The sequence below is a fragment of the Strigops habroptila genome, chromosome 5, assembly GCF_004027225.2.
Source record: "Strigops habroptila isolate Jane chromosome 5, bStrHab1.2.pri, whole genome shotgun sequence".
Classification (NCBI taxonomy): Eukaryota; Metazoa; Chordata; class Aves; order Psittaciformes; family Psittacidae; genus Strigops; species Strigops habroptila.
The window spans coordinates 45,749,316-45,757,272 of NC_044281.2; positions in this window are offsets into that span (position 1 = coordinate 45,749,316).

Here is a 7,957-nt window from a genome sequence, read left to right on the forward strand (position 1 = left end):
AACTTAAATGCAAATATTCTTCCATGAGCATTACTTTCTAAAATGATTTCCAGTGTTCTATCGCTACCCAAAGGAGCAAGAGGAAGAAAAAGGGGACCGAAACTTACATGGCCAGACCAGGATCAGAAAGTTTGAATGCTCTGTTAGTAATTTGATGTGACAACAAAAGTCACTCAAATCCTTTTCAGGGCCAAATTTTACAGAGTGTTTAGTTTACCAACCTAAATTATTAAATTATTTATCTTCCTTTATCTAGAAATGTGACAGTCTCTCCACCCTTTATTTTCTCTGTAAAGAGAAGCCACCCGTAATATCTCACAAGGTTCTCCAAGACAAATACACTCAGGCACTACATGATACTTCCTCAGAGGGTATTAGACCCAGGTCCAAACACACTCTTGAATTCAAGATTCACAGAGGCTTACAACTGTATTACAGAGACCAAGCCAACCTGTGGTTGAGAGGCCATATCTAAAAACTTCCAGACATTCCTTTTTTTAAGAGCATAATGTCCTTGTAATATTATCCCTCAGTCAGACAGAGATATCTTTCCTCATTGCCACTCATGGTGGAGCACAAACCAAGAAGCAAACAAAGGTAACAGGAACAGCAAAAATGTTTAATGTCAATTGGTAGATAAACAATATATATCATATCCCACCCTTGTATCTGATTAATGGATACTTTACTAAAACAAATCAGAAGCAAAATGCTTCAAATAGGCATGACTCCTCGATACTTCAATCTAGTCTCCAGAACAATGACCTGTTCCCCTTTTCCATAATTTGTTTGCACAAATTTTTCAAGCAAACACAGCAATAGCCTTGCTAGAGCTGCATGTTTAAAATTTACCAAAAGGTGGAAGACAAAATGCAAGTAAGACAAAAACAGGAATATGAAGTTTGTACCTTGTACCTATCACATCCAAGGTAACACTACCGCATCACTGATTTCACACTGGGCATGCTACATCAGGCTATCAATCTACCTGAAATACCTGGAACCAAGTGAAGCATTATGAAATAGGTAACTGAAACTCCCTTTTTTAAATAAAAGTCATCCACTGCAAAAAAAAAAAAAAGACAAACACATTTTACCATTTTTAGCTTGTTGTTTTTGTGGTTAGCTTTCCTCCCACTGCTAAGATCTGATGATAATCCTATACACTACAGCTGGGAAAGAAAACCCACCTGACAGAGTAATTACTTTAAACTGGCATTCCAGGTTTGTAAAGTTAGGTAAGTTTTAGTTAAGTATCTCAAGACTTTAAAAAAAAAAAAAAAAAAAAAAAAAAAAAAATCAGGAAAACTAAGGACTACAGGGAACAATAGCAAATATTATATATACACACAACTTTGGATTAGTTCCACACTGAAAAAGAGGAAAACCTATTTGAAACAGGAGACCAAGGCAATCCATATTCTCTCATGCAAAAACAGGATACAAGTTTAATTTCCAGAAAGACACCTTTTTTGGTATCAGACAATATTGACCGCATAAAAATTGACCAGCTGTGGTTCCTTGTGCTTCAGTTTAGGCTTCTGTAACACAGGATAACTATTTAAATCCCATATCCTCTCCTGTAAGCTAACATTTCCAAAGTATTCTAAACCTGAAAGTATTTTTGGGATAGCATCTCCCAAAAAGGCTAAAGAAATACCATAAAGAACATCATAACTGGCACACAGAAGTCAAATTCATGTTTGCTAGAAGAAATATTTTCACTCTATGTTTGCATAGCCCAACAGTCTGATCTACAGAATGATGATGGCAGTAATCAAGACAGACATCTTTTCCTTCCCTTCCAGCTCATTTCTTTTGCAGGACATGTGTTTAGTAGTCAAAGAAGAGACATTCATGAATATTTGTAATGCTATCAAAAGTTTTAAGTCTGGGTTAAAATTTCCAAATATAGTTTGAAATGGGACAGGTTTCGAAGAGATAATGAAGAGTTTAAGGTGGCCTTCATGCAGCAAGGACTCTCTTAGTCTGCCCACAGAAAAAGCCAGTATTTTGGATTCTCACTTTTCCGGCAGCCTCAGGTTGCAACTATTCCACAGGAAAGCTTAGTAAAGGTGCATGAGCAATCAAAAGCTGGCGAAAAAGCTCGCTTTCTGCCTATCTCATTTCCTAATACTCTACTACCCCAACTTCCAAGTCTGGTTTGTTACATCTCCACCACACAGAGGAAGCCACTTGACAACACTTACTTAGCCACACAACACAGCAGGCAAGTATACATTGCCCAAGGCAGCAAGAAACAGTCTTGAGATTGACGATAACACATGCTACTATAGAAGCAATAATCACTTAACACCACCATAGGCTGGTTAAATATTACCCGTGTTACACAGTTTGGGAAAGCAGACAAAGATTGTGTCAAAGCTACATAGATGCACTCATCAGAAGCAGAGTTTGATCTCATTGGCTCCAGGTCCTCCTTTTTATATCCAGATTCAATGCCAAAAAGGGCAATATTGGATATTTTGAAATACTGGGATTTTCTGGGAGTGGAAGAGACAGTTTCTAATGCTTTTATGGCCTTTGCAATACCAGGTATAGGACTGCTCAAACATTTTTGACTCACGAAAGGAGAAGCAGCATGGTGGGGCCTCCTGTGGCTCCACATTCCCCTCTTTTTCTCCCACCCTTCTCCCCAGCTAGCGTTACCCCTCCTTCCTGGAAGGAACTGCATATTGGCCACTTACAAAGAGGCACGTTTGAAATACCTCTGTGATTCAAACTCCATCAAGCTCTTTCTTCCTGGGCCAGGAGCAGCAGAATGGGAAGAGCATTGTGAGAAACAGGGTCCCACTGCACCAGGTGGTTGTAGATTTACTTGCAACTGGTATAAGATGCCACAGATAATGCTTGAAGATAAATATGGACTCTTTCATGTTTAAACAGCATATTTTGCCTTTTTAGCACAATACTAAAATCTGTTTAATTTTCATACTGCCAGTTCAGAGCTTCCTGACTTTTTTCAGTGAAGAAGGGCAAGATGACTGAGGATGTCCACACACAGCACTTCAGGTGACCTCAGTCTGGGCCTTTGACAAAAATGCCACCACAAAGGATGGTAGAAAATCTAACCCCACGCAATTCCACTACACAGCAGCTTCTGAGAGTCCAAAATTTGTTTTACAAACGCTAAATCAAGTCTTTGGAACTGTTGAGTACACATTCCAGTCCCAAACAAACTTACTCAAGTATTGAAGTCTTTACGGTGATATAGACTGGCCTGATATGAATTACACAATCATAGAATGGTTTGGGTCGCAAGGGACCTCAAAGATCATCCAGTTCCAACCCCTCTGCCACAGGCAGGGACAGGTTCCACTAGATCAGGTTACTCAAAGCTCCACCCAGCCCGGCCTTGAACAGTTCCAGGAATAGGGCACCTGGAATAATAATAGGATGTACTTGTACATCCTTTTGCTTGATTCCTAGCAGAGTATTTCATTCAAAACATACACACAAAAAAAGCACAAGAACAAAAATTGCCACCATAAGCCAGGTAAAGCTGAGTTTCATAATGGTCTGAGACAACTTATGGACCATCTACTTAGTACTATCACACTAATTAAAAGTGTTCTAACAAGAGGGGAAGGTGAAAAACACTTTGGATGTTCTGCTGAATCTCCTAGAGCTGTATGAATTCCAAGCTTTAGTTCTTCCAAAGCCTATCCAAAAGATTAAGATCTTGCAGTGGTCAGTTGAAATATGTATGTTTTTCATTAGAAGCCTAATGAGAAATATGTATTGGTAAGTATGTGTGTGTATAAACACACTTATCTATAGGATTTAACCATTCAGTACACAGTGGAAAGTAATTTTAGCACAGCAGTGAATTTTGCCTTTCCAGTGTGTTAAAGAAAAAAAGTAGAGCCATGTATGAACATAAATCAGAGCAACCTTTACCATTTCTTTAACTCACAAAGAAAAGCTATCACATTTTAAAGAAAGAATAGTCTCTGTTAAGGGAGGAGACAATCAGCCCATTAGGTCAACTTTAATTTTAAGACTAGAATATTAAATACTCCTTTTGATTATGAATTGTATTAAAGTGAATTGTATTAAAGTGAATTGTATTAAAGTGAATTGTATTAAAGTGAATTGTATTAAAATCTTCTAATAAAAAAAAATCCTAATCCCAGACCTGCTGTTATATAAATACATGGTTCACAATGTCTCAGCATAACTTAGCATTTGTAATACAGTACATAATTTATTAAAAATATAATCTAACCACATAATTCAAATGAATTTAAATTCAAATATACACTTTTAGCATCCTACTGTCTGATATTAAAGAATTTCAGTAAAACCACTGATTGCTTTAGCCTTTTACTTCTCGCCTGATCACATGACTGCTTCTGTAACATAAAAGCATCTTGAACTCAAGAGAACTTCATCAGATACTGTAACAGATGAGTGACAAAAGCTACAGGCAGAAATCCTAACATTTTCCTGAGGTATCTTTGTTATTACTTATAAACACTTTTTCTGTTGCTGTAACACAGCTAGGAAACATATGCAGATAGATAAAACACCAACTTTTTTTTTTTTATGTTTTAAAGTGATCTTGGCATTATGTAGGATTTTTCCCTCAGATCACTTTGATAGTCTTCTGAGAGACAAATTTCAATCCCCATTTGACTCATCACATTACGTGCTTGTATTAAGTTTTGCATTAAATCCCAGTGCCATCTATAACTTACTACTAATATCTTTACACCACTGAGGCTCTGATATTTGATGAAAAGCCCCTGAAACCTCACCAAGGGTCTCATCAGATCAGACAAGCCTCACTTTCCCATGTATTTACCAACTGAATCATATACTCAAGTAAACCCAGTTTGAGGAGTCCATGGTTGATTAATCAGCTATGCAGAGTTTTCTCAACCTATTGTTTCTAACAATACACCCAAAATTCTATGAAACGACATCCCTTGATGCTGTGCTTGAATATCATTTCTTTACCTGAATAGAATCAAAATGGTATCTCTGTCATGTTAATTCCTTACTTCTTGCTTAGCGCAATGCATCTAAAGAAATGAAACTTATTGAATCAAGTTTAATGACATAATAAATTCTTCCCTTCAGACAATGTTGAGGCTTAATTCACTAGTGCACTTTAAAGCCTTTGCCTTTAGCATCTGATGGGTCATTAGTCTGTAATCCAGCAGCTAGCCTGTTTGGAATCTAAACTAAATCAGCAAGTACCATATCAGTAGTTTCTGAAATATGACTGGCAGGTCAAGTGGCCTCAAAAAGACTGCCTGGGGCAGTTAAAACTGGGATAGGGTTTGACTGAAGCAGAACCAGTGATGAATCTGGAAGCATGTACTCAATAAAGACTTTATTCATTCTAACTCACTAAACAGCAGTTCTTCAAATGACTTGACTTATATTTTTGATGTTTTTAACCAGTAGGTCATGCAATAAAATTGTCCTGTATGTGCCAGTAGGCTTAACACACAGATCATTGACTTGCATGCTTGGGCATATTTTATTTATATTTTTCCCCCTCAAGTTTTTCCATAGCAGCCTGAAATTAGCAATAGAATCACTATTGTGTGGGAAAATATGTAATCTAGTGGGCTTAGATCACAGAATATTCAAAAGCAGAAAGTTTGATGAAACACCATTTTGTCCTAAAAGAAACTGAAATGCTAGTTTCTACACCTGAAAAGTCACAATCTTGAAATGCTACTAATAATTTGCGCTCCCAGCTGAATATTTCTCAAATTACATATTAAAAATAGCCCTTATGCAACCATTTTAGGGTTTTTCAACACAAGCCAGAAAAACAAGTCTGCTTTGGAATTTCAGTTGGAAATTGGAAAGCATGCTATGCTCATCTCCATCACTCTCCACTACAGTATGAGCAGAACGCTCATAAGATTTGATTCAAAGTCCACTTCAGTCAATTGACCCCAGTGGTATTCAGATCAGGCCCTTAATCTGTACATTGCACTTGTATAATCAGTAACAGCTTAGTTAGAGGGGACACATTTTTTTTCCACCCATCATTCTCCAGATTCAATGAAACATTTCCAAACCCCTCTAAATAAAAGACTAGCACTTTCAGTGAATACAGCTTGTCATATGCTATAGTCATGATCTACATGATATTTGCAGTTAAAAAAAAACCCACCAAAAAACCCACAACAACAACAACAAAAACCACACACCACAGCACACAAAAACCAGCCAAACAGCAAAAAAAAAAAAAAAAAAAAAAAAAAAAAAAAAAAAAATCACAAAACCCCACACAAACAAACCACAGCAGGGAAAAATAAAGAAATAAAATCATCTTGCCACTTTGGCTCCCAAAAGATGCATTTTCTCTGCTGCTCCCCTGAACTATGTTTCAACTCTTATGCTATAACAGTTTCTCAATGGGCAGAGAGGATAGTGACACCAAGCAGGGAGTGGCAAGGAAAGATAATTCTTGCATCAAAGTCCATTTTACTTACTTCTTAGCTACATTTCTTTTTTTGTAATAATGTCTGCAGTATAATGATATTTAAAAATAGTTAACGGTATAGGACAAATCCACTCTCTGGTAGCTGAGCTACCAAGTGTATCACAGCCCTACAAAGGGTCCTACTGATTTCCATGACACAGCTATCAATGGGCAGATGCTTCAGAGAACAACAGTACCAGAAAACAGTTGTAAAGCAATTCTAAATACCACAGTATTGGGGGAAGTTTTAGCTGCTTGGCCAGTTCCTTAAACCAATGCCTTGCTCTGTAGGTCTGTGGTGAGAAGACAGTTCCCAGCAAACCAAGTTGTAAATTATCACAAAGAAATCCACTTCTGCCCTCATTACATATCACCAAGAGAAAACACAGTTAGGAAACAAGAGCGTGAGTTTTGTGTTAGAATTGCAGACCAGAGAGTTACTCCACTGCCCATACAATACCAAAATGCCCAGATTCAAAAGGTAGACAGGATCATCCCAACATCCCCACACCCACTACAGAGCACATGTGGGACAGCAGGCCACAATCAGCCTGCTTGACAGTCACCTCTCACAAAGCAGTCGTGAAATTCAGCAGGGTAAATCCCCAAATATCCCCAATTAGATAGATAACTCATTTCCAGACCCAGCTTGCTCAAAGTTGTCTACAGATTAATTTAAATATGCATTAAACACACTGTGCAACAGAGGTAAAATTACTTATTGCTTTAAGCATGCCCATGCTATTTTAAAATAGGCTGGCCGTCATGAGCATTTCTCCTATTATCTTTGGTGACATTTAATCAGTGCTTAAATGTTGAGAACACAAGGGAAAGAAATCAGGTTATATATTTGGGAAGGCAACTCTTTAGAAATTAGGCTTCTTTCCAAAAGAATACTTAACCAGTTGCTCACTGACTAAGCAAACATAGTTAGCACATATGTTTTCCCTCCTGGTAAGAGAAAAGTCACAGGATAGCCCAGACAGGGTCAAATCCTTTCTGAGGACATGCTGGCAAAGCCAAATTCAAATTCTCAGAAGACTCAGACCAATAACTTAAGCCTCTGCTCAGTACTATTCCCTTTTCCTCCATCTCTCACACACACTGCAGAGGTAGAAGGTGTATGTATAGAAATGATTTTTTTTTCTTTTTTAATTTTAAATTTATTATTGAACTATCAAAGGCACTCTGTCATTTGGGATCTCCCTCCACCTCCAGCCTTTGTATTCCAAGGTACTTCAGTAACAGCAGTAAGTGAGCCTAAAATGCCAACTTGAGATTTGCATTATAAATGGCATATACAAAGAGAGATGTTTTAAACTTTGGTTGATCTAGCATATCAAAGATCTTTTTCTCTCTTTTTCTGAGCTACTTCAGTGACTGTATTGAAGTGAACTGAAAGGATTTGCTTGAAAGTGGCTAGAAATCTGGCATGCAAAGAAAAATCCCTTCCCCCCCATTTTGGTTGAACTCTTCATTACATGG